This window comes from Felis catus, chromosome D2 (assembly GCF_018350175.1).
Source record: "Felis catus isolate Fca126 chromosome D2, F.catus_Fca126_mat1.0, whole genome shotgun sequence".
NCBI lineage: Eukaryota > Metazoa > Chordata > Mammalia > Carnivora > Felidae > Felis > Felis catus.
In genome coordinates, this window is record NC_058378.1 from 66910988 (window position 1) to 66938915 (window position 27928).

Sequence of the window (27928 nt, forward strand, 5' to 3'; positions counted from 1 at the left end):
TAAAGACACAGTCTACCTATGTCAAGTTTGCTCCAATTTTGGACGTATTATCATCCCTCTTGAGCAAACAGTCTCCCACAGTTTCAAGAATGTAACTAGCAGAGACAAGATAAGCTCTTGTCTTACCAATGGGGTCCCCAAGAATGCACAGATTGGTCCCAAACCCTTCACACTTTCTTGGGAGTGAAATAAAAAGTCCTACTGAAGACCCGGTTCACTCAGAAGATGCCTTGTTGACACTGGTTATTTGGCATCCCTACCAATTTGCAACCCCTTTTTCTTGCAAAAGAGAAGCCTCTTTTGAATACTGAATTATGCAATCACCCCATGTTTAACCAAGAAAGCTTCTCTGCAGGCATCCACACAGTTCCAAGGATCCCAAAGCAAAGTGCTCCAACCATCTGTTGTATAACACAGAATTTGTCTGGTCTTTTTCCAGGTTCCATGCATGGAGCTTCCAAAACCCCTGTACTTCCCCAAGTGATGGGAGTGCCTTTGTTATTCTTCAACCCCTTAAATCACATCTGATTTTATACTAATGAGATTAGATGACGAAATTGGAGCTGTTCACCAAAAAAGCCAACCTTGTGACTAGAAGGTTGGAGCTTTAAGCCAACCCAGCTTTTCAGAAAGGGAGTTGGTGGTGGTGTTGGGGGGGGGGGGGGGCGGGGGGAAGTGGAGATTGAGTTCAATTATGTAGCCAATGTTCAATCCACCATTCTATGTAATGAAACCTCAATAAAACCTCCAGACGTGAAACTCCGTGGATCTTCTTGGTTGATGAACATATGGATGTCCCTGCCTACAGAAAGACAGGTCTTGATTCAATGTGGACAAGGCATTGTAGCTCTGCATTTGGGACTCTCTTAAACCTTGCTCCATGTGTCTCTATCATTTGACTGATCCTGATCTCTATCCTTAATAGTAAAACTACAATCATAAGTAAAGCACTTTCCTGAGTTGTGTCAGTCATTCTAGCAAATTATCAAGTATGAGGGTATAATGGGAACTCCTAAATTTATAGCCAGTCAGAAGTGTGGGTGACCTGTGGACCCCTGAAGTGCAGCTGTCTTTTGAAATGAGAACAGTCTTGTGGAGGACTAAGCCCTTAACTTAGGTCTTATTAAGTCCAGGTGATTAGCACCAGAACCGAACGGCAGTATATCAGTTGGTGTTGGAATATCATCCTAGGAAGAGATTTGACCAACAAGAGACAGTGCCTTCACGCCTGCTCACTGCCAGTATGGACTTTTTCATACATTCTGAAGCTTACTAAGATACTTTTTGCTTTAAAACACTTTTGCTTTAAAATGAGTGATGGAGATGTTGGCACACAAAATTTTTAACAGTTCAATTGCATGTTTAAATGGATTTCCGTTTCTGCCACAGAAAGACGCAACATGTATTTAATAGGCCACAGATAACAGGGAGGTGGCCACAAACAGGAAAATGGCAGAAAACAGACTGGACCAAGTGTGGCCACCCCTCCGTGAGGTGGGGTCTCTCCCCTTCTCCCACCAGAGCTAGACACAAAATCCACAGGGAGCAGTGATGACAGAGCATGACTTAAGCAGGGAGAAGAGTAGCTAAGAGTAGGGACTCTAGGATTCTGCAGAATCAGGTGCAGTCCCTCTCTATAGAAACAATTCGGTGTGTGGCCATGGCCTGTTACTTAGTAGTGTGAACCTCACTTCCATCACCTGTTAAATGTGGGTAATAATCATTCTCTTCTTAGGTGTTGGTGAGGATTAAGTGAGAAGATGAATAAAAGGTGAAACACTGCCTGAAACTTAGACAGACCTTAATTAATGGTATATTTAGGATCACTCTGCATTTGGAGAACATAGTTTTTTTTGTTATCTCTCTGTGTCTTCTTTTCATCCTTTGTGTCCTTGCCCCAAACCGCCTCTCCATGACAGATTTTAATATTTCGCTGCTGTTAGTAACTTCAAAGCATTTATAGAACATGGGGTGTGGGGGGAAGCACACATTTATATCGGACTCCAACACAGCCTTGCTACTGTCTTATTCCTCTGATGCCTTTTTTTTGACAGCTAGGTTGAGTCGCGTTCACTTTACACAGGCAGTATTTTCTTTTTTTTCTTTTTTTTTTTTTCAACGTTTATTTATTTTGGGGACAGAGAGAGACAGAGCATGAACGGGGGAGGGGCAGAGAGAGAGGGAGACACAGAATCGGAAACAGGCTACAGGCTCTGAGCCATCAGCCCAGAGCCTGACGCGGGGCTCGAACTCACGGACCGCGAGATCGTGACCTGGCTGAAGTCGGACGCTTAACCGGCTGCGCCACCCAGGCGCCCCACAGGCAGTATTTTCAACGTGTGTGTGTGTATATGTGTATTTATGTGTGTGTGTGTGTGTGTGTGTGTGTGTGTGTGTGTGTGTGTGTGTTTTCTCCCAAGCAAATGGTATTAAAACACTCTTTTTGCAGACAGGATAGTCTTTCTCCATTCTGTGATTTCTCTGACTTGTATGTTCTTTTGTTCCTTATCCTAAAAAAAAAAAAAAAAAATGCTTTGGGCCCTCTCTTTAATCCTTTTTGTTTGGATTTCATGCAAGCACACATCTGTGATCCTCCCTGTAACCACAATTGCCCCAAACTGGTTTCTCAGAAGGCTTTGTTTCCTGACTTCAGGGTGCCTATATGCTAAATTCAGCAACCAGATCTCCCTCTGGAAATGGAGGTGGTCACGGGTTCTGGTTAAAACACAGCCTACCTTGCAGGCACCGCTGGAGTTGGAACCTGAGAACTGAGAGAAATAAAGATGAGGAACTAGGACAGAAGTTCACGTCCTGGGTAAAGAGACTAAATGTTGATAGTGTGGGGGAAAGGATTAAGGAGAGAAAAGAGGGAAGAAAAAGAAAGAACTCCCCATGTTGGAAATAAAGTCTAAACATAAAAGGAACTGCTCAGTGAGAATAAACCACACAAGTGTGGAAAGTTATGGATGGTAGACAGATAAATAATACCCCAGTATCCATCAAGAACCCAGCCTGCTTTGGAGCAGATGCAGGCCAATGAGGTCCTTCTAAAACCTGCCAAAGAAGCTAATGGGGAAAGGGAAACACAGTCTTGCAAGTTACTTCACCTGTGAGTCTGGGTCTCCTTAGCTATAAAACTCAGGGTAATTATAGTTGCTGGGCTCACAGAGTTATTCTGAATGTGAAGAAATTTTACTTGGAATGTCATAATTCCTTAATAACATTTACCTAATGTCATCAATATTTTTGAGGGGCGACTCTGTCCCAGATAATACACCACCATTTTCCATGCAATACCTTCTTTAATCCTAATACCTCCTAATAATGGTATTATTATCCCCATTATATAGATGAGGAAAATGAATATTCAGAAAAGTTTAATAACTTGCACAAATAGCAACAAAACAGGAGACAATAGCAGAATTTGGATTAAAATCCATGTTCATCCCTTTCCAAAATACAGACCCTTCTGCTATACATCAACCTGAACCCAAATTAAAATAAGTTAGTCTTCTTTACATTTAAAATGGCATTTTCTTTCTGCCTATTTTCTTTAAAAACATCAAACTAAGTTGGAAATTTGAATTAAGTAAAAAAGAACAAGGCATAAATATTATGTATATATAATATATAATTCATATATACTATATAATTATATAATACATATGTAATATTATACATAATACATACATGCGTAGTGTATTATATCTTAAACCTTAAGTACACAAAGACAAAAGGTTTATTTGTGAAGGATCCAATATTCAGGGTTTTGTTCCAATTTCCCTTCCTATGAAGCCATCAATCGCAGAAATGAGAGGAAACCTAAGACTTCCCTAGTTCAGAGTTTCCACTTAGATATAAGCTCACCTACCATTTGGAAAAGTTTTCCTGCCTTTTTTCCATCAGTGGCTACATCAGTTTAGAACTTGGGCCACTTCCCTCCAGAGTGTAACAGGAACCATAAGCTCTTAAGAAAAGGGATTGTGTTTTCACATCTTTAAATCTTTAGATCCTGACCCAGTTACCTGGTATATAGAAGATACTCACTGAATATTAGCTGAATATATGCTGAATAAATGCCTGAACATTTATGCCCCCCAAGATCATTTTCTCTCTCCTTTTCACTTTTATTTCTCCCCCCCTCCCACCCCACCCTTTTAATTCCAAAAGGCCTCACAGACACTTGGCTGATATAAAAAGTGGCCTCCCTCTCTCTGGCTTCATCCTCCTCTTTTGTTCTTTTAACTGGTATCTGTGATATGGGAACATTATTTTGGAATTTCTGCTCTCTTGTCCTTGGTTTCTTGAAACTAAAACCTACTGCCCACGCTGTCCTCCCAGTGCTTCTGTTGAGTAGGTCTGAGTCATGGCAGAAACAGCTTAGAAGGTAAGGGAGAAAATCCCCCAAACTTTGCCTTGGGAGGATTGGTTGAAAATAAAGTCAGATCAGGTAGTATTCCTAGTGTCTGTCAAACCAATGGACTATTTTGCCCGCACACACAGTCTATGCTCTACTAGGTAAATAAATCAGGTGTTTGCTTCACATCCTGGAGAAGTTTGACATGTGTGAGAAAGAGTTTCCAAGAATATGAAGAATCAAAGTTGCTTTGGAACTTTACCCCCCTCCCCTCCCTTGATTGTATCTTATAAGCTTTCTGTGAACTGTGTTATAATTACATGTTCATTACACACCACTCTTCCTCCATCAACACGACCCCATTGTGACCTTTGATCAAAACTGTCTCTATGTGGACGTTTGCTGACTCTGCTTTGTAATTGCCTAAGGGTGGATGAGAATGAGATTGGGCACAAGATACACCGATATGGAAATAGCTTCGAGAAGATGTTTTGTCACATGAGGCTCCAGAACATTTCACCTTAACTCTCTAGATTTACTAGAGATTGTGAGAGCATCTGCTGTGATTTTTTACCAGTAAAATACATTACCAGTATTATAAACAATAAAAGGATACATACATAATGACCCTAAAAGTGCATGAAGGTGAAAAGACTTTGAATAAAAGGACGAAGTCATGTTATGTTAATATATTGGGACCAAAGACAAAGGTAGGCAAACTGTCCATGTATAAAGCTAACAGAAAGAGTGTTTCATGAGTCAACTATTTAAAAACTCAGGTCATGAAAACGGAGACTTGCAGTGCTGACAGAGAGACTGGGAGCAAGCCCTCTAGAGCCTGTCTCCAGTTAATTACAACTGAAAGTTCTGGGACCATAGCAAGGGCAGCCACCTGAGAGGTTAATAATAGCCGGCAGATGGGGGAGGGGAAGCAAAGCTTGAAGAACAACTGATAAGGAGGCTGTTTCTCAAGTCTTTTATCTCCCAGGGGCTTCCTCTGTACTTAATTTAGGGGTGAGTAGGCAAAGTAAAATCTCAGAGAAATCCTGTCTTTCTGGCCAGAGGATCTCTTGTGAGCCTGAGAATATGGGGGAAAGTGTCACTTTTTTTTTTTTCCATTTATCTGTTTGTTTTTTCTCCCATCCCCAGTCCTAGCCACAGTGTCAGTGGAGAGCAGAATCCTGGAAAAGAGGATTCTTTAATTTTGTTACAAATCAACACAAGCCCCAGGTTCAACCTCTAAACAGCCATTGTAATCAGCTCCAGGTATAAAGATAAACATGCCTGAAATTAATGGAAAGATAAATGAGTTCTGTGCAGAGAAAGAGAAACGATAAAAAAAAAACCCCAAAAAAACAAACTGGAATTTCAGAACTAAACACTACATATCTGACTTTAAAAAGTCACTGGATGGGCTCAGTTGAATCATGAAGATGACAGAGGAATGAGTTATTGAACTTTAAGATAGAACAATAGAAATGATCCAATCTGGAAAATGGAAAGAGAAAAAGATTGAAAGAAGTAAACAGAGCCTTAGGAAGTTGTGAAACAGTATCAAAAAGATCTGATATTCTTGTCATTTGAGGATATGAGGAGGGAAAGAAGAAAACACTGGTATAGAAAAAAATGAAGCCATAAGGGGCAAAAACTAAAATTGATAAGAGGGGAAAAGACCATTCTTAAAACCCTGTGTAGCCAAGACGCAGAGAATGTGCTTTTCATTGGCTTCCCTCAATTGATAGTTTTCTTGATAAATTCACAACTGTGGAGTGTACTTCTTCGGGATTCACTTAACCTTAGACTGAGAATGGTTCATCTGTTAAATGCATTTTCCTGGACTTGAGACCATCTTTTTAAGAACGGAAAAGAGCTTAGTGGAATATCTTCCTTGCTCTCACATGAGAAGATCTCCTGTTTATCATTTCCATTCCTCATTTTCCCCTTTCCTACTGTCTTTAATGAATAAAAATCTTTGCTAAGTGCCAGAAGTTTAGAGCAATCAGGTTTTTGGATGGTCTCTCTTACTATAGAATAAAGCTTTCTCTACTCACATCTATTTGTAGGGAACTTAATCTAAGATCCAAAACACCAGGATATCAATTCCTGGTTTATAAGAAGGACCTAAAAACACATAACAGCTTTTCTCCTGGTTTTCACTATATTCAAAGACTTCAGAGAATTTTCCATATGAAACTGCCTCTTACAAATTAGGACCTCACCACCTCTTACTTAAACTGCTACTTTTCCACTGTTTCAAACCCTACCTGCTTAAAATTCACCTATCACGGCTACCAAAGTGATACATTGAAATGAAAATATGACCATGTCACTCTACAGTCATATTTTTTGTATACATTTTTTGTATATTTTGTACATTCTGTATATTTTTTGATACAGATTCTTCCTCAGATATGTTTTGCAGATATTCTCATTCAGAATGCAGCTTGTTTTTCCTCTTTTGATGACCAGAAATTTTTAATTTTGATGTTTTCATTTTAAAATCTGAATGAAAATTTTGGTTTCTAATGTATTATTTTTTTCCTCTGTTGTTAAGTCTTTTGTAGTCTAAGAAATCCTTTTCCATTTTCAAGTCATGAAAATGTTCTACTAGGATTCTAGAAGTCTTATGGTTCTTGCACTAATTTTTAAGTGATCCAACACAAATCAAATTTTCAAGTGACACAGCAGATAAGGTTTGTTTTTCCCATACAGATATCTATATATTCCAGAACCATTTGTCAAAAAGACTTTTATTGCCCCCATTAAATTTATTTGTGATTATTTCTGGGCCCTTCTCTTCCATTAATCTATTTGTCTATCATTATGGCATTGTGATATTATTTATGGAAGTAAATCTCAGCACTAATTTGCTTGACATATGGAAGTTGTAATGGATAATATAAAATACAATTTCATTTCCTGCTCAAAACTCAGGGGTCTTCTCTACCAGTAAGATTCAAGGAAAGAGACGCACGACTCCAACTCCAGAATAACTTCATCACCCACAAAACTATCCATAAAACTCACTGTCCAGGTTCCTCAGGGTCCAATTTACTTTCCCAGTCTGCCTTTTAGAATAATGCTCATTGCACCACACATCATTGGACACAGGTTCCAAAGTACTTATGGAACCTCAGTTACCATCTTGCCATCACTTGGGACTAGTGAGCCAACTCTCTTCCGTGCGTGGTAGTCCCAAAATATTGCTTTATTTTTCCATTTTAATAGAATATTAATGAGCCGGAAGACTAGTCATTGCTACCATTATAAAATAGGATTTCAAGCAAAAACTAAGATGGGCAGAGATCTGTACATTTTCCTGAGTACTCATTTCAGATTGAACTGAAAAAAGCGTTATAGACATTATTCTAAGGAACAAGTCTACATTGTCTCTAGGACTGTATCAGGTGAATTGTCTATAAATGGGGCCTATTATTCCTCTGCATTCACTTCTGAAATCTTATGATGACTGAAAAAGCCTTGCCAAATCCGCTTCAATTGCATCCAGACATCAAAAGGAAGATCATAACTGCTTTTAATCTAGCTATTTAAAAGTATAGCCTCCAGATAACTTTCTCCATCTACCTTCCTTATAAAAAATAGCTGTTATTAATAAGAAACTGCTTATTATGCCTGCATGTGCCTTACCACATGATATGAAAGCATACATCTCTTAAGTGTAAGAAGTTTAGGGTGTATGTTCCATAATTATTAACATACTCCTTTTTTCTTCCTGCTGAGAAAAATCTTTCTGGAAAGCTCTTAGTGATGGCTTACCATCAATGTGCGAAAGATATACTTAGAACATTACAATAGCTCTAATAGAGTGGCAATATATTTCTTTTTTGATATAAATGATGAAAAACTACAAAAGCAGCTTCCCTTAATGCTTTCACCATCAAGCATCCACTAATGTTACTCTAAAATTTATTGTTTTCTGTAAAATCCACAGGCAAGTTGGAGAGGACTGAGCTTGCAAATACACTGGACAGTACTGTCAGTAAGGCATCAGTGGAAAGATCACCAGCTCATGTTAAATATTTTCTTCTCTCTCATCTTGGCAGTCATCCTAGCTCTCTTTTCTCTGTTCTATGTGCCATTCATTCATTAAATTTACCAAAAGGATTAAGAATTTTAGAGCCTTACAGTTCATGGGAGGTCCCTAGTGGTCTTCATCCTTCACTCTCCGTTTCAACTCATTCTGAGCTATTCCTTTTCCCAACTACTAGAGCAGCTGCGGAGTGTTCTGGGCTTTACTATACCGGGCCTCTCATTGTTCTCCTAACAATTCATCCTCATCCCTTCACAGAGGGTTTAACTTTCAGTGGGAACCATGACTTTGGTTTCTTTGACAATCACCAATGAGCTTAGACTGGTGTTAGACGTGAAGTAGATGGCTAATAACCATACATTGATTATAAAAATAATAATTTTAGCTAACATATATGGAGCACTGATATGTTTCAGGCTTCCTTACTCCTCAAGACAATTGAATTGCATTTTTCTATTTCTACAGTTGAGGAAACTAATTTTTTTGAAGATAGAAGTAATTTTTATTTATTTTTTCAATTTTTTAAACTTTTTATTTTAACTGGAATTCGTTAACATACTGTGTTATATTTGTTTCAGATGTACAATATAGTGATTCAACAATATATCCATATATATATATCCATATATCACCTGGTGCTCATCACAAGTGCACACCTTAGGGGCGCCTGGGTGGCTCAGTCGGTTAAGCGTCCGACTTCAGCTCAGGTCATGATCTTGCGGTCCGTGAGTTGGAGCCCCGCATCAAGCTCTGTGCTGACCGCTCAGACCCTGGAGGCTGTTTCGGATTCTGTGTCTCCCTCTCTCTCTGACCCTCCCCCATTCATGCTCTGTCTCTGTCTCAAAAATAAATAAACGTTAAAAAAAATTAAAAAAACAAAAAAAACCAAGTGCACACCTTAATCCCCATGACCTCTTTCATCTGACACACTTCCCTCTTGTAACCATCAGTTTGTTCTCTCTAGTTAAGAGTCTATTCTGGATTTCTCTCTCTCTCTCTCTCTCTCTCTCTCTCTCTCTCCCTCTGGTCATTCATTCTGTTTCTTAAATTCCACATATGAGTGACATCATATGGTATTTGTCTTTCTTGGACTGACTTATTTCACTCAACATTATACTCTCCAGCTGCATCCGTGTTGTTATTCATTTTTATGGCTGAATTATATTCCATGGTATGTGTATACCACACCTTCTTTATCCATTCATCTATCAATGAACACTTGAGCTGCTTGCATATCTTGGCTATTGTAAATGATGCTGCTATAAACATAGAAGTGCATGAGTCCCTTTGAATTAGTGTTTTTATATTCTTTGGGTAAATACCCAGTAGTGCCATGCCTGGGTACTATCATTAGGTAGTTCTATTTTTAACTTTATGAAGAATCTCCATACTATTTTCACCAGTGGCTGTACCAATTTTCATTCCCACTAACGGTGCATGAGTCTTCCTTTTTCTCCACATCCTCACCAACACCTGTTGTTTTTTGTAGAGGAGACTGATGTTTCATGAGGGTAAATGGCTTGCCAAAAGTCACATAGCTTGTAATCATAGTGAAAGAACTATACTATATTTTAAGGCAATAGACACAGAGGTTACTATCAATACCCAGTAAACACTGATAACACATTTTTGAGTCAGAATTTCTCCTTTTCCTAGCATAGGCTAGTAATTTGTTGAATTTTACCAAGACGATCCAGACAAATCGTCATCAAGTGTTCTTTCAAATTATCATAAAGTAAAAAGACTTCAAATTAAACAAGCAAATAATGCAGGTTAGCAGTGAAAGTATAATATAACCTAGATATAGAACACTCCCAGAGCCACCGCTCATTAGCTTTACCCTAACTTCTAGCCCTTGTAGGTATTTATAAATGAGTCCAGTACCTCTCTCAGGAATTTAATAATACTGTCAAAATGGAGGATTAAGTTTCCCTGGCGTCATCCTTCCTTCACACTAGTGGGGCTTAGCCAGGTGTCCCAGAAGAAGCAGAGATCTTAAAATATCACAAACGGGTACATTTAGATGAACCATGTTGTGTAAATATGCCATTCCGCCTCTGGTGGAAGCAGAGGTTTCTTTTGTGGTAAAAGTAAAAGAAATAAGAATGAAACGGGAGCTGATCACTGAAATGTTTGAATTAAAGCTAAACATTGGTTCTACATACAAATATAATTACAATGTTTGAACTAAAGCTAAACATTATTTCTAAATACAAATGGAAATTCTTACCCATGAGGAGCCTGAAAAAAATGTTCAAGTCAAATGAGAAACGAAGTCAGAAATAAAAATGAAGACCTTGAATGTTAGTTAAAGAACAAGAAGAACTGTACTTTCTCAGAGTATGGTATTTTCTCCGCCTCTATCAACAGAAAAGCCAGACTTGAGACTTACTGAGACAGAGATAGCTGTGTAATGGTTATCTCTGGGGATGTTTGCTGGAATGTCTAAGTGAAGAAAGGAAAGTCACCAGGTGGTAGAAAAAAGGGACATGCTTGATATTTGGGGGCTGATTCTGAGCAGTGTGCACTGTGCAGGGGAGTGGAGGAAAGTGGCAACAGGTGGCAGAAGCTCCTTTCTTCCTCAAGAAATACAGTTACAGAGAAAAAACGGAGATGTCTTAGGCACTCATTATCATATATGCACATAACAACAGAACAAGGTTGGCTTAACATCTGAAAATCAATCTACTACATCACATTAATAGAATAAAATGTCCATACACTGTTCAATGGAAATGTGGTCTATTCATACAATGGGTGTTTTTTGGCAGTGTAAGTGAAGTACGGATACATAATACAACGTGGATGACTCTTGAAAACATTATGCTAAGTGAAAGACACCACCACAAAAGGACCACATATTGCCTCATTCCATTTACACGAAACGTCCAAAATATGCTAAGTCTGTTTAGACAGGAAGCGATGATCGCCTAGAGCTGAGCAGGGTTTGTGGGGAGTGGATAAGGGCTGAGGTGGATTGGAAGTATTGCTCGTGGCTACAGGGTTCTTTGGGGGAGGAAAAAATATTCTAAAATTAGATGGTAGGGGCGCCTGGGTGGCGCAGTCGGTTAAGCGCCCGACTTCAGCCAGGTCACGATCTCGCGGTCCATGAGTTCGAGCCCCGCGTTACGCTCTGGGCTGATGGCTCAGAGCCTGGAGCCTGTTTCCGATTCTGTGTCTCCCTCTCTCTCTGCCCCTCCCCCGTTAATGCTCTGTCTCTCTCTGTCCCAAAAATAAATAAACGTTGAAAAAAAATTTTTTTTAATTAGATGGTAGTGGTCGTGGTGGTTGCACAGTCTTGTGAATATACCAAAATAATTGAATTGCATACTTTAAATGGGTGAATTGTGTGATATGGAAGTTATATCTCAATTAAGCTTTGGGGATTTTTTGTTTTGTTTTGTTCTGTTTTAATCTTTTTTGGCAATATGACTGAGTTTATGGCTGGAGAGGGAAAGGTAATAGAAGTATGGAATATTTTATTGGAGCAGAAAGCAAGTAAGTGTTCAAATATTTATGTGTTTATGTTAAATGAATGCAGAATTGGCTTGAAGGGGTATCCACTGGCCAAATTTGAAATAATTTGAGCAAAAAAAAAAATCATATCATATAGAAAAAAAACTATAAATAATTGGAGTCCATAGTGATATTAAAAATGAATACTACATAAATATATATGTATATAATGCTTTGAAAGAAAAGATAAAGAAAAACTCTGCTTTGTAAAATGTCAGACAGTAAAAGTAGAAGGATCGATGGAATTAGAAAATCAACATTCTGTAACCCCTATTATAATAATAACTCAAGCAATAATGACCAATAAATATAAAAGCCATTGGATTAAAGGCATTAAAAAAACCATATTTGCGGGGCACCTGGGTGGCTCAGTCGGTTAAGCATCCGACTTCAGCTCAGGTCATGATCTCGCGGTCCGTGAGTTCGAGCCCCGCGTCAGGCTCTGTGCTGATGGCTCAGAGCCTGAAGCCTGTTTCAGATTCTGTGTCTCCCTCTCTCTCTGGCCTTCCCCCGTTCATGCTCTATCTCTCTCTGTCTCAAAAATAAAATAAACGTTAAAAAAATTTAAAAAAAAAACATATTTGCATTATCTCAAAGTATCACCCAACAGATTACTGGCTGGTAAAGGTAAAAGTGTGAAATGGAGCAACCTGACAGTCACCACGTTAACTAAGAGGTCAGGTTCGCCATCACCAATAACAGAATGCCCTGCTATTCTGTGTCTCCTGATGTGAGTGATGAATACACATCACCTTTGTGGAATTATTGCCATAAACGTGCGATCTGAATTTAACAAGATCTAACAGACAAATCAATAGGGTGGAAGGTTCTGCAGGACATGTGGCTGGGAATTGTCAAAGGATGCAACATCATCAAGAAAGAGAGGTAAGAGGAAAGTCCCAGGTTATGAGAGACTAAAAAGACTCAATAGCAAATGCTATGTATATATCTTAGTCAGATCTTTATTTTAAAAATAAATTGAGCAATAAAAGGACATTTGGAGATAATATTGAAATTTGTAGATGGACTGCATGTTGGATGGTGATACTGAGTTAATGTTGATTTTCATAGCTGTGGCAATGGATATTGTGTCCATATAGAAAACAAAAAGTATTCTTGCACTCGGATTATGCATTCTAAAATATTTAGTGGAGAAATGTCAAGACATTTTCATGGTACTTTCAAAGGTTTGGGAAAAGGCATGTATGATGCAACATATGCACACAGGCACATGTATGTACATATACATACACACAGAGAGACAGAGAGAAATTGACCTATTATGGCAAGGTTTTAAGAGTAGTAAACCTGTGTGAGGGGTGTACAGTCATCCATTGTATCCTTTTCCAAAATCCTTTGGGTTTGATATTTCCAATACTAACTTACTGCCCATATTACTACTCTGGACATCTAATTCTGCACATTTGTTTTTTAATGTCCTTTATGTTTTATTATTTGAAGCACTAATCAAGTACCCATACCATAACATTTTGAAGGCTAAAAATATGTAAGTACCAAGAAAGGCAATATAGGGGCTGGACAGGGGCCATCTTTATATTCTGTTCAATGGTGGAAATAGAATATTCCAGAGAGATCTGAAATTCATAAGTGGAGAAAACCTACGTCAGGCTTGTACCATAAAAACTCTAGTATGGAGAGTGAGTGGGTTTTCCTATAATCTCAATATGCTGACATTCCCTGCCCTACTTCCTTAGTGCAAGAAAGATTTTCTGTAATGAAAATTGGCCCCGGGATGGGATTAAGATAAATGAGATTGCCCAAACACAATACTAATCGTAATCTCTGGAGTTTAACTTTCCAATTCTGAAGGATTTACAAAGAAAAAAATTAAACTTTTCTCCCAAGATAAATGTATTAATATTTAATAAAAACAAAGCCAGATTCCAGGGTGAGTGAAAAATAAGGAATTTACATAGAGCTCTTTTATATTTGAACAAATACACTAAGTTGAGTAGCATAGATTCCTAGACATGAAAAGGGTGTGAATAAGAGGAAAATTTGCTGGCTAGTAAAATATTTGATTACCTGACTAAAAATTTCCCTGTTAAATTGTGGCAAAAGTGACCAAGTTCCCATTCTAAAAATGATTATTCTTACAGGTCTTGGAGATGTGTGAGCACGTGTTATATCAATGATTCAGGAAATTGGCTATGGTGTATGGTAATTATCTCCCAAAAGATCAGAAATGGCCATGGAAAAATATAGCACAATTTTTGTTTTTCCCCAGTTCAGATCATATAAGGAATGCCTCCTTCTCACATTTCATTAGCTTTGCTGGAACTATCCTGAAGATGGGTACAAGAGCCAAGTGAGCAGACCAAGAATGGAAATTGAAAAATTAGGAAAGTAGTGTCTGTGTTAATCTGGATAGGCTAGGTCATGCTGCAAGAACAAATAAAACCTGACATATCAGCAAATTAAGATAATAAAGTTTTATCTCTTCTTCACATAATGCTAAATTCAAGTTGGGCAGCCCTCCACTATATTGTAGCTTCTCCATCTGAAACATGAGACCCTTAAGGCACCATGACAAAGGAAAGAGGAAGCACTAAAAATATAGAGTTGTTTACAAAATCAAGGTCTTGGAGTGCTATGAATCCCTCCTACCCATCTTTTCTTGGCCAGAATTGAACCATTTGACCTCAAACCAACTACAAGAGAGGATGGGAAATGCAGTCTTCCTGCATGCTCAGGAAGAAGAAATGATGTGGTGATCGCCAACCACTGCTTCTGCCACAGTGATCTCTCTACTGGATAGCTACTCTCATAAGAAGAGCTCCTGGGGTGTCTGCTGGTCAGTTTTTTACAGATGTGACAAGAACCTGGCTAAGAGGGAAGCCATCAAAACAAAGCAAAGATAGATTTTGTTCAACACATTGTTACAGTCTGTTATACAACACATTGTTACAGATCCTGCCATGACTGTGAGCCAATAAATAGTCCGCTTCCTTTGTGTTCCTTAATTCAGCTTGAGTTGGATGCGTGCCTCTTATAACCAAGACTTGTCACTAACTCAGAGTCACATGTGTACTGAAGATAGCTTCCTTAATTAATAATTCAACCAATGCATTGATTGGTAAGAATCATGGGTGTGTACTATACTGTGCCTGGTAAACTTCCACTCTTCTGTCAAACTTTGTCTCAGTATCATTATCTTTTATGAAATCTTCCCATCATCCTCTGTGCCTGGTTCTATCAATTCTTAGAGTTCTGCTAGGCAGTGCAGTGTTGTAGAAAAATGCATAATTACTTGAGTTAGTTTGCCTAGGATTAAATCTAGATGCTACTTATAGCTGTGTGACCTTCAGCATGGGATTTAACTTCTCTGTGTCTCAGTTTCATTGATCATTAAATGGAGATAATATAATATAATATAATCTTGTGACTATTTATAAAAGTTAATACATATAGAGTACACAGCATAATACCTGGCAACAGATAATTATTCAATAAATATTAGTCATTATTATCACAAGTAGACTGTAATCCCTTCAAGGATGAAAATCTGACAATTTACTGATTCCTTTTCTCTCCTACTTAGATGACCACCTGGCCCTTACAAGTGACAATCAATATGTGTTGAATAAATAGTCATAATAATAGAAATAATAATGATGTAGTAAAGAATTGCAAAAATAATGACCCTAGTAGTTGACCCTTCCTTTGTTCCTTTGCAATGTGACATTTCAGCATCTCCCTTCAATAAAGTGGGTCTGGGGCACCTGGATGGCTCAGTCCATTAAGCATTCGTTAGGCATCTGACTCCTCAGCTCAGGTCTTGATCTTTCGGTTTTTGAGTTCCAACCCCACATCAGACTCTGTGCTATTAGCACAGAGCCTGCTTGGGATTCTCTGTCTCCTCTCTCTCTGCCCTTCCCCTGCTTGTTTGTTCTCTCTCTCTCTCAAAAATAAACAAACAAAGAAAAAGAAAGAAAGTGAGTCTGTTTCTTCTCCCTGTGAATCTAGGATGGCCTTGCGACTGCTTTGGCCAATAGAATGTAGCAGAAATAACACTGGGCCAGTTTAAGTCCAAGTCTGAAGAAGCCATCCCATGTGGGAAATGAAATGTCTTTGCCACACATAAATCTTGCCCTCAAAATACTTAGAATCCATTTGGAAGAGGTAAATTAACAAAGTCTGTTGTAATTTGAGAAGCCTTTATGAAAACAGTAGAATTTTAGGTAAGCCTGAAGTGGAAGAAAATACAATCCAGATGCTCTGACTTGCATAAACAAAAGCATGAAGGAACTCTGGATTGGATGCTATCCTCCTAGAAAGTTGAGGGAGGTATGAAAAACTGAGTCCTCAAACTGCTCTGGTACAGAGACCTCATCACTGGCCACCCAGACCTGCTCTTCATTATATTTATCTAAGCTTCTTATCTGCCCTGCTCCTTTGGTTAAGAGACCTGCCTTATTCCTTCCTTCTCAGGATTTAAATCTCTTATTTATTCTGGGTCTTGACTGGAGTTTTCCTTCCTGCTGTAGAAGTCTCTCAGGTGGGGAAAAACCACATGGGACTGGATTTTAGTACCCATTGTACCAGCATTCTGCCCCCAAGGATACTATTGTGACCCACCATATCATGATTCTCCTTGTCATTGTGTAAGGGCTCCGGTTAACAGGCAGAAAATGAGGCTGGAAAGGCAGGTTGTGGGAGGGAAAGACCATTTTGCAAAACTTCAGGTATTTGAATTTGATTCTAAGCTCATTATATCAGGAAAGGTAGCCAAGCCATCTCACAGGGACTAAGAGCAATAAAATTCAGTCACTGACAACAACTTTAAACTGTTGTCCAAACCTATTGGCTCTTCAGAGGATCAAGGCTTCTCCCCAAGCTTGTGCTCTCCAGGTGGGTACAGAGACCTCCCACTTTCTGAATCTGCCTAGAGACAGTTACATTCATGCATCTGACTCATGTTCTCTCCCTTGACCATGTGAATGAACTCATTCTTGGTCTCCACAATGAAATTAACAGCTGAGCCTCCTCCTCCGGGGTGAGTAGAAGAGGGTTGGGATATGGAGCCACTCCTGTCAGTGCCTGTCTGATAGTCAATTGGGCACTCTCCCACCTCCTGAGCCACCCCGCCCCCCACCCCCCCAGAGGACAGAGCTCTCATCTACATGGTCCATTTTTAGCAGAATCTACAGGCTCCACCTCAAGATCCTGGGATGCTTCTCTGTTAGGTAATTTGATTGGTGCCATCTCCTCTAGGCGCCATGGAAGCCAAAGACTAAAAATTGCAAGATAGGGGTGAGTGGTGGGAGGTCTGATGGCTTTTCTCACTGGGCAGTTCTCATCTACTGATACTTGTTGATAGTGTTGTATCCATTGACAATACCCCTATAAGATATTTCTGGTACCTGCCTTTACGCCTCCTAACAAGCTAATTACACCAGATTATTTTAGACACAAGAATGCATATGATGCCTTGACACTGAGATCTGCAGGTCACCCACAACATCTTGAGAAAAATCACTTTGCCTTTCTGTGCCATGCAGGGATAATAATAGTCACCTCTCATATTTGTTTTGGGAAATAAATGAGTCAATGTAGCTAAACACTTAAAACAGTGTCTGGTACTTAGTAAGTTACTCAGTAAGGTGGAGATAGGCCCCCTGCCTTCTGCCTTAGATGGTGCTACTAATCCAAGGGTCTCAAATAGATATGGAAAGTGTGAAAGGCAGAATAATGGCCCCAAATATATCCACACCCTAATCCCCAGAACCTATGGATTGTACCTTACATGGCAAAAGAAACTTTACAGAGAAATTAGGGTCTAACCTTGAGATGAGGAGCTTATCCTGGATTATCCACGTGGGCCCAATCTAATCACGTGAGTCATCAAAAGCAGAGAAACTTTCCCCAGTGCAATCAGAGATTCCAGGTTGGAAGGTAGAAGAGTCGATCTGAAGATGGCACATCCCCTTGCTGATTCTGAGACTAGAGGGCTATGTGCAAGAACCAGAGAAAAGTCTCTAGAAACTAAAGGTAGTCCCCAACGGACAGCCAGTGAGGAAACAGCTCAGTCCCACAACTGCATAGAACTGAACTCTCTCAACACCTGAATGAACAAGGAAATAGATTCTCCTCTAAAGCCTACCGTCTTGATCTTAGCCAGGTGAGCACTGTATCAGACTTCTGACTTCCAGAACTATGAGACGGTAAGTTTGGTTGTTATAAGCCACTAAGTTTGTGGTTACTTGTTATGGCAGCATAGAAAGTTAACACAGTAGGCATTTTAAAGAAATAATTTAGCCTACACATTCATTTTATTAATAAAGATACTGAGACCAAAGAAATTAAATTGCTGTTCAAGATCTCATCCTGGTTAATGGTAGTACAGAGACTAGAGACTGTAATGAGGGTGAATTACAATGACAAAAGCAAATTAACTATCAAAAATTAAGTACTGACACGGTTTCTTATAAAATTAGAGAAATGGATAAATATATTTGAAATTTTCATTAAAGGAATAGATACAATCGGCTAGCTCAGTAGTTCTTTCCAGAACAGGCTACACATTACTATCATTTGAGAGGTTTCTTTTTTTTAAAATTTTTTTTTAACGTTTATTTATTTTTGAGACAGAGAAAGACAGAGCATGAACAGGGGAGGGTCAGAGAGAGGGAGACACAGAATCTGAAACAGGCTCCAGGCTCTGAGCTGTCAGCACAGAGCCCGACGCGGGGCTTGAACTCACTGACCGCGATCATGACCTGAGCGGAAGTCGGCCGCTTAACCGACTGAGCCACCCCGACGCCCCTCATTTGAGAGGTTTCAATAAAGGTCAATGTCCAGAACAAACACATAGAAATTTTTATCCTATGGGTTTGTGGTAAAGTCCCAAAATCAAGTATAAAGAAAATATTATTCATTCAAGATCCCTGAGGTAACTTTAATTTGTAAGCACAGTTGAAAAAAACTGCTTTAACAAGTATTCCTCTTGCTAAGCTTTCTTGTGACATCTGTAATAATATCTTTGTGTATAATCACTGACACTGGTTCTAGAACAGCACCAAAAATGCCAGTGTGTCATGTCTCATGGTTATCCTTTGATGACAGACTTATCTACACTACCCCATCATTAACAAGCCCTTAGTCCTTGAGTTACTCCTTATTCAACAGCTTCTTACATATATTACTTTTCTGTGGCTACATGACAAATTACTCTAAGATTTACCATTTTACTTTTTAATCACTTTTGTCATCATGGTAAGTGTCCTCTTTTTTTTTTTTTTTTAATTCACATTAGATAATATACAGTGTAGTCTTGGCTTCAGGAATAGAACTCAGTGATTCACCTCTTACATATGACACCTAGCCATCATACATTTAACCTATCCCCCCACACACATACCCTCCAGCAACCCCCAGTTTGTTCTCTGTATTTAAGAGTCTCATATGGTTTTCCTCCCTCTCTGTTTTTATCAAAGTGTAGAGTTTCTCAAATTCCACATATGAGTGAAATCATATGATATCTATCTTTGACTGACTGATTTTGCTTAGCATAATACACTCTAGTTCCATCCACCTTGTTGCAAATGGCAAGATTTTATTCTTTTTCATCACCAAGCTGTATTCCATTGTGTATATCTATATAAGTATATAGATATATAGATATACACCATATCTTCTTTATCCATTCATCAGTTGATGGACATTTGGGCTCTTTCCATAATTTGGCTATTGTTGATAGCACTGCTATAAACATTGGGGTGCATGTGCCCTTCAAATCAGCATTTTTGTATCCTTTGGATAAATTCCTAGTAGTGTAATTGCTGGGTCATAGGGTAGTTCTATTTTTAATTTTTTTGAGGAACCTCCATACTGTTTTCCAGAGTGGCTCCACCAGTTTGCACTCCTATAAAACAATCAAAAAAATTAAATAAACAACCAGTGGAATGGAAGAAGATATTTGTAAATGACATATTGGATAAAGGGTGAGTATCCAAAATGTATATCCAAAAAACAAACAATCCAGTGAAGAAATGGGCAAAAGACATGATTAGACAATTTTCCAAAGAAGACATCCAGATGGTGAAAAGAATGCTCAACATGAAAGATGCTCAACATCACTCATCGTCAGAGAAATACAAATCAAAACCACAATGAGTTATCACCTTACACTTGTCAGAATTAATAACTCAGAAGACAGATGTTGGCAAGGTTGCAGGGAAACAGGAACCCTTTTGCACTGCTGGTAGGAATGATAAATGTACTCTGTAACCTTCATCCCCTATTTCCCCAATCCCTCCATTCACCTCCCCTCTGGTAACCATCATTTGTTATCTATAGTTAAGAGTCTGTTTCATGGTTTGTCTCTCTCTTTTTTCTTTTGTTCGTTCATTTTGTTTCTTAAATTCCACACAAGTGAGATCATATGGTATTTGTCTTTCTCTGACTGACTTATTTTGCTCAGTATTATACTCTCTCTCTAGCTGCATCCATGTTATTGCAAATGGCAAGATTTCATTTGTTACAGCTCAGTAATATTCCATTATATATATATTGCATCTTCTTTATCCAATCATCTATCGGTGGACACTTAGGCTGCTTCCATAATTTGGCTATTGTAAATAATGCTGCAACTCAAGAAACAACAGATGTTTTTTTTTTTCCACAATGGCTGTAGCAGTTTGCATTCCTACCAACAGTGCAAGAGGGTTCATTTTCTCCACATCCTTGTCAACACTTGTCATTTCTTGTGTTTTTAATTTTAACCATCTGACAGTTGTGAGTTGGTGTCTCATTGTGATCTTCATCTGCATTTCCCTGATGATGAGTGATGTTGAGCATCTTTTCATGTGTCTATTGGCCATTCTTATGTCTTCTTTAGAGAAATGTCTGTTCATATCTTCTGTCCATTTTTAATTGGATTATTTGTTTTTTGGGTATTAAGCTGTATCAGTTCTTTATATATTTTAGATACTAACCCTTTATCTGATATGTCATTTACAAATATCTTCTCCCATTTAGTTGGTTGCCTTTTATTTTTGTTGATTGTTTCCTTCACTGTGCAGAAATGTTTTGTTTTGGTGTAGTGCCAATCGTTTCCAAAACTTACCATTTTATAAAATATTTTTAAGTTTATTTTTTTAATTTATTTTGAGAGAGAGATAGAGAGTAAGCAGGGGGAGTGCAGAGAGAGAGAGGGAGACAGAATCCCAAGCAGGCTTTGTGCTGTCAGCACAGAGATCAATGTGGGGCTGGAACTTATTGACTGTGAGATCATGACCTGAGTTGAAATCAAGAGTTGGATTCTTAATCAACTGAGCCATCCGGGCACCCCCAAAAACTTACTATTTGAAAACAACAAATATTTAATATCTCACTTTCTGTGGGTCAGGAATCTGGGTGCTTCTTGTTCAAGGTTTCTTATAAAGCAATCCATCTGTCAGTCAAGGCAGCAACCATCTCAAGGTTCAATCAGGCACAAACTTTTCCCAAGATCATTCCCATGGCTGTTGGCAGATCTCAGGTCCTTGGTAGTTGTTGCCAGAGGCAACATATCCTTTCTACATTGGCCTTTCCATAAGGCTACTCACAACATGGCAGCTTGCTACCCCAGTGCTGAGAGAGAGGGAGAAGGGGTGAGGAGGGAGAGGAAGGGGGGAAGGAGACAGGGAGGTATCAGGCAAGACAGAAGTCATAGTCCTTTGGCAACTAAATCCTAGAAGTAATAGCCCATCACTTTTGCCACATTTTAGTAGTTAGAATTGAGTCAGTGAAGTCCAGTTCACAACCCAGGGGAAGGAATCCATGCAACACTCTTGGGCATAGTCTTATTTTAGATCAAATTCAGACGCTTTAGTTAAACACCCAGTTTTGTGTGACACTGAAGCCCGTACTTTTAGCCCACTGCAGTACAAATTTCCATGAGTTCAACTCTCCAGTTCTTCTAAAACCAAATAAAAAAATGTTCTATATAAGATACTTTATTTTGCTCAGCCACCATCTGGATGCTTTAGAATCTTTTGACCTTGGAAGGGGAGACCATCTGTTCTACCTCATCAGAGAAGCAACTTGTCCCTTAGCTTTCATATTTTAAGAACCATCTCTTTATGTATTTTCCCTTTGATCACCTTTACCCTGAGGAATTTCTTTTTACTCATTGTCATTATGCAAATTAAGATGATCTTTATCGTTATTTCATATTTTTCACATTATTCATTTTTATTATATTTTAGGTAGATAATACACATATATAACATAAAATTTTATAGGATATATGAAAAAAATATTGTTCCTCTGTGAAATATTTATCCTCCTTACACGCACTCTGAATCCTATCACCTCTAACCTTCTAAAAATTCTAAGATGTTAAGTATCCCCTCTCCTCCATTTTTAACCTCTCCCTCTTGACCCAACATTTCAGAGTTGCATTCAACCACGCTAAAATTACTTCTATCTTTAAAACAAATAACATTTAGAATAACTTATTTGAATCATATGCTCTCCTCCAACTACTTCTCCGTTTGCTTTCCTTCATGAAATTACCTCGAAGGAGGACCCAACCTCTTTTGGTAGATGAAGAAATGGAGATGGTGGGGTGTCTAATTTGTCCAACTGGCAATACTAGTTGGACAACATAAAATTGCATGAATGAAACTACCATTCATTATGAAGTTTACTCCTAGTATGATTCTGACACATACTACTTGATCAAAACTGCTCTTACTAAGATCAACAATGACCTTCTCTTAACTTCTGATGAGCATTTCTAGGTCTGCACTTTACTTGACTTCTCAGCAATGTTTGACACTCCTGAGAATTTCCTCCTTGCAACCATCATCTTCATTGGCTTCTCTTCTCCCACTCTCTCTTGGTTTTTCTTCTACTTTACTAGCTGCTTCTTCCAAGTCTTTTCCTGCTTTCCCTTTCCTAACTATATTTGAAAGATTGTGGTTTTTCCGTGCTCATCCTAGGCTCTCTTTTCAATCTATACTTTTCTACGGGTAATTTTATCTTCATGAGATTCTTAGATTCATATTTTCAGCCCAAAACCTTCTCCCAAGTTCCAGATTGCCATATCGCCCTGGCAAGCATGTCTACTTTAATGTTTAAAATGATTATCAAATCCATTGAGTCTGAGAAATAAAGCCATGGTCATTTACCCCAAACAGGCTCTCTTCTGTATCTTGAGGAATTGTATTGCAATCCAGTTGACCTAGAAATTCAGATGTCAACTTTGACCCCTATCTCTCTCACCCCCTACCCCCTATATCTAGTCCAGCATTGGATTTACATCTTAAATATTTAAATATACGTTGTTTGTGGTTTTCAGATACATTAATCAATATAATTTTCAGCCATAACATTTTCTATTTTCCAAAGTCCACCAAAGTCAGCTAATCTGGGCAGATGCCTTTATACTCCAAACTAACTCTGGCTTCCTCAGGAATGATTCTATAATGTGATAATTTCTTTTGTGTTTTATAGTTTAATGAGATCTGTTAATGCTAAAAATTTCTTTTCAGTTTTTCATTGGACAGAGTTAATTTGCACAGTTGTAGGTTTAAGCAAAATTCTTGTATTTTTATTGCCTTTCATGTTTTTTAGGTCAACTTTTTGAATCACACACTACTGACTTAAAATAAACCCATTTATTTCCCTTAACCTCCTCTTGGAAAGGAAATATTCTCCCTTTTATCCCTCCTCTCAGCCTACAGCAGAAAATTTAAAAAAATTGTGCAACAGGACTAGTACCTTGCTGTTCTAGAGATATTCCACATTAACTTGATAAATCATACAAGCAGAAGTCATTTATCAAAGAAATACATCTATTTGAATCATATTCAGTTTAGGTACATGGTGTGCTAGATTGGTTATCCAGTTCTTACTAAATTTATCAAACTCTGACTTGTTTGAAAAATAATAAATAAAGCCTCATAAGAAAATTCTAAAATGGTCTCTTGGACTGTACATTGAAGAAACATAATTATAACTTTCACCCTATCATATATGCCCATTATGCTGAATTTAGTAGTGAAGTGGTTGCCAGTGTGTTTCAAAATAAATACAAGTAACAGTGAGGAAGATAGACAGATAGATGGTAAACAAACTGCTGTTGATTTAAAAGTGGTTGATATTCTCTATCACCATCACTCACCCTCTGCTACCATAAGGTGAAGAGAAAATAACCTTGTGTGATGGATACCATTGTCGACATCATTTAGTTTTTCTTGAGGTCCTAACTGAGCCCCAGTACCTAAAGAGTCAGCATTTTATCCACTCCTTCAATGTTCAAAAGAAAATACAGTACCTGGTGTTTATAAAAGCAAAGGAACTCACTCAGAACTCAGGTAAGACAACATGTTCTGTATATAGACATTTACTCAAAGTGGATCAATGACCAAATGTAGTAGCTAAAGCTATAAAACTCTTAGAAGAAAACAGGGGTAAATCATCATAACCTTAGATTTGGCAGAGGATTCTTAGGTATGACATTAAAATCATGAGCAACAAAAGGAAAATAGATAAATTAGGCTTTATCAAAATTAAAAACTTTTGTGCTGAAAAAGACATCATCAAGAAAGTACAAAAACAGCCCACAGAATGGGAGAAAATATTTGCAATCATATCCGATTAGGAACTTGTATCTAGACTATACATACAACTTGATCGATTAAAAAAAAAAAAAAGGAAGAAGAAGAAAGAAAAAATTTAAAAATGGGCAAAGGATCTGAATAGACATTTCTCAAAATGGCCAATAAACATGTAAAAAGATGCTCGACATCAGTAATGGAAATCGAAACCACAATGAGATAACACTTCACACCCACTAGAATGGCTAAGATCAAAAAGACAAATAATACTATGTGTTGGCAAGGATGTGGAGAAATCCTCATACAGTGCTGGGGGGAAAGGAAAATGGTGCAGCTACTATGGGGAAAACAATCTGTCAGCTTCTCAGAGAATTAAACATAAGAGTTTCCAGCAATTCTATTGGTAAGGAATGTAGAATTATGTGCTTGGTTTGCCATATGGGATGTCTTTAGAATACAAAAGATCTCAGTAATGGGAGCACTAGCAGGTGAGAGCTGGGAAAATAAGTTCATCAAGGTCACCAGAATTCAGTGGGCCAACCTCTGGTTGTCTGAGCTTCAAATCAGAAAGATCACGGCTAGTTGGTATGTTTGTCAAGCAATGCAAGGGTCCCTGCCTGGAAATAGATTTTATAATCTGAATCTGTCTCTTATTATTGGTCACTGTAGTGCAGTTTATGTATGGGTCAGCCACTTGCAAAGAACCAGAGACTTGGCAGACACTATCTACTTCTTCTTAAGAATCCAGAAAACTGTATTTCTTCCTTGACCACCTTCCTCCCATGGATAAAGAGCTCTCTGATCAGAAATCTCCCTATTATGATGTCAGGCATAAACCTCTAAAGGGCAGCAGCCAGACATATTGAGACTGGGTCCTCTTGGAAGCAAACCGGTGCTTTTTGACCTTTTCAGCCTGAGGAGAAAATGCTTTGGGTCACTTTTTTTCTGGCAATTGCCTGGGGGTAGCCCCTTGGAAGGATTTGTCAGTATTTTTTTTCATCGTTTATTTTTTTTTTAATTTTTTTTTCAACGTTTTTTATTTATTTTTGGGACAGAGAGAGACAGAGCATGAACGGGGGAGGGGCAGAGAGAGAGGGAGACACAGAATCGGAAACAGGCTCCAGGCTCTGAGCCATCAGCCCAGAGCCCGATGCGGGGCTCGAACTCCCGGACCGCGAGATCCTGACCTGGCTGAAGTCGGACGCTTAACCGACTGCGCCACTCAGGCGCCCCTATCGTTTATTTTTGAGACAGAGAGAGACAGAGCATGAACAGGGGAGGGGCAGAGAGAGAGGGAGACACAGAATCCGAAACAGGCTCCAGGCTCCGAGCTGTCAGCACAGAGCCCGATGCGGGACTCGAACTGACGGACCGCGAGATCATGACCTGAAACAAAGTCGGTCGCTCAACCGACTGAGCCACCCAGGCACCCCATGTCAGTATTTTTGATGAAGACAGTTTTGAAGACAAGGATTAGAAATTTGAGAGCTTGAGTTCTAGTCAAAATAAAGATTTTGTTAAACTGACAAACTTAATATGTATTTCTTAGAGCAGTAGGGATGATATAAAAAAATATTCTATGAAAATCTCGGTGCATAGCACTTGGCATCTACTGAATACTTAATATGTGTTAACTATAATTATTTCTACTATTATGTGCTCTGTTATCTGCTTTAAATATTGCAGTGGATCACTGTCAGTCACCCTTCTAAGTGCCTGGAATGTTCTGAGGTACAGACGTAAATCCAAACTGTCTCTATACTATAGAGTCTCTATGGAGCTTGTAGTGAGGTGGCTGTGATTATATGACCCAAAATAACTGTAGCTACTCTGAAAATGTTAGGGAGGGTATAAAATTATTCCTTTTAAATGGTTCTCTGCTTCAAGTTCAGTCCAGAGGACTGATAATAGAGAGACTCTGAAGTCAAAGCCATGAACATAGCTTCATGTCCATACCAAGTCCTTTGCAACTTCTAGGGCTTCTGCACCTGGGAGAAAGCAATTCCTTCCTGGTAACAGAAGTTAATGGGTTTGGAAACATGTCCCAGCAGGAGACACCATCCTGACAGCTGTTAGAGAGATCTGGATTTTGTCAGTTTGCTGACAGAATTAAGACTGATGATGTCTTATGGTGTTTTTCAGGCTTTGCCACAAAATATTTACTTCCACTTTTCTTCCTTCTTCACACCCCTCCATTTCTGCTCACGCTACGTTAACAATTCTTAACAAAGGCTGTAATTTGAGTCAAAACATGATCTCTTGAAATCAAAACAACTTACGAAAGTGCATCGACGGGAATGTGTCTAAACACACTGACACACTTTCTGACTCCTTGTTTTGGTGGCTCCCAATGCATAATTGCGGCTCATTCACGTGAATTTCAAAGAGGGAATTCCTTCTTTTGTTTTTTTTAAGATATTCTTAAAATTGTATGTTAACTGTCAATATTGTAATCATTCCTTCTCAAAAATGTGCTATGGACTTTTAAAAGGTGAGGGGCTGGGGATGGGATGGGAGTGGAGTGGCCATGTAATTAGCCCTAGTGGTTGGTGCAGAGTTTTTTCTTATTTTCTTCAAGCTTCCTGATGAACTCTGTTTCCCTGAGGCCCTGCTAATCTGCATATGTACACATCAGACCTTCCAAGATGCAGAATCCAGGCTGGGGTATAAAGGTACCTTACCTAAGAGGAGGGAAAAACTTGAAGGGAATTTCTTCAAATCCACATGAAGCCAGAAACCAAGAATGCTGGTGTCTCAACTTTCCCAAGACCTCAAATACAAGACCTAAATCTCACCAATCACTATATTAATTCATGACATGTGAGAAGTGAGATGATTCACTTTCTGAAATACCAGATAAAAGCTTTGTTGTCTAGTTAACAATAGGTTGTAAACCTATTGGAAATATGTACAACGCTTACTCCCCATAATGGAGTCCCAAACCCTTAGATACTTTACTTCCTAGTTCCCCCCCCTCTCCATTTAGCAGGCTTATTCTTACGGACTTTTCAATGAGCATGAGCCAAAGAACAAATGAGGGACTGAAAGTCTCTGTGTCACCTCAGGAAATGTACATTTGTTCCATTCAGAGTACTTTTTGCCTTACATGGGCATAGGCAACTCTGGGTAAGGCTGTAACCTCTGTAGTACTCACCCAATGAGGAATCAGGGGAGGGACTTATCTCTGTAGTGCCCAGCCAATGAGGAATCAGGGGAGAGACTTGCACTCAAGGAGATAAATTGTCTGCTATAACTGTCCTGAGTGTGCCTATCCATCAGACACCTGCTCTTGCAAGAATAGTGATTAAAGTCTCGCTTCACTGTGCTGAGTCTCCACATCCCTCCTTTGATTGGGTCAGTGGGCTTGTTTTGCACATGACAGAAACAGAAATATGGCTCACCTGATGATTAAAGCAAACAGTGATCATCTCTGGC